This window comes from Penaeus monodon, chromosome 29 (genome assembly GCF_015228065.2).
Source record: "Penaeus monodon isolate SGIC_2016 chromosome 29, NSTDA_Pmon_1, whole genome shotgun sequence".
Taxonomy (NCBI): domain Eukaryota; kingdom Metazoa; phylum Arthropoda; class Malacostraca; order Decapoda; family Penaeidae; genus Penaeus; species Penaeus monodon.
Window position 1 is genome coordinate 31,221,663 of NC_051414.1, and position 433 is coordinate 31,222,095.

The following is a 433-nucleotide window of genomic DNA, read 5'->3' on the forward strand; positions in this document are numbered from 1 at the left end:
CTGATTTCTGTCGTGGCTGTGAAAATTTTGACCTTTCGGTTGATTTTTCTTCATTTTCGATTCACCTCATTTATCTTCCTCAGCCCAATCCCAACCAACAATGTCATTTCACATTCTCCAATCTCAGTTCATCTCCAACATTCCACTTTTCCCCCGTCAACAGTAAATCTCCAACATTCCACTTTATTTCCCCAAACCCAGTTCATCTCCAACTCACTAATATTTCCTTCATCCCATTTTATCTCCAACATTCCATTTTACTTTCCCCAATCCTAGTTCATCTCCAACAACTCCCTAATATTTTCCCCAATCCCAGTTCATCTGCAACTCACTAATATTTTCCCCAATCCCAGTTCATCTCCAACATTCCACTTTACTTTCCTTACTCCCAGTTCTCCTCCAACAACAACTCGCTAATATTTTCCCCGCTCCC

The 433-nt window shown here is 40.9% G+C and overlaps 1 protein-coding gene across 1 annotated transcript in view; it reads left to right on the forward strand.

Moving 5' to 3' along the window:
- LOC119592147 (C-type lectin BfL-1-like) overlaps positions 1-433 on the forward strand; it is a gene marked incomplete in the record, with an annotated part of 6,167 nt that overhangs the window by 5,296 nt on the left and 438 nt on the right.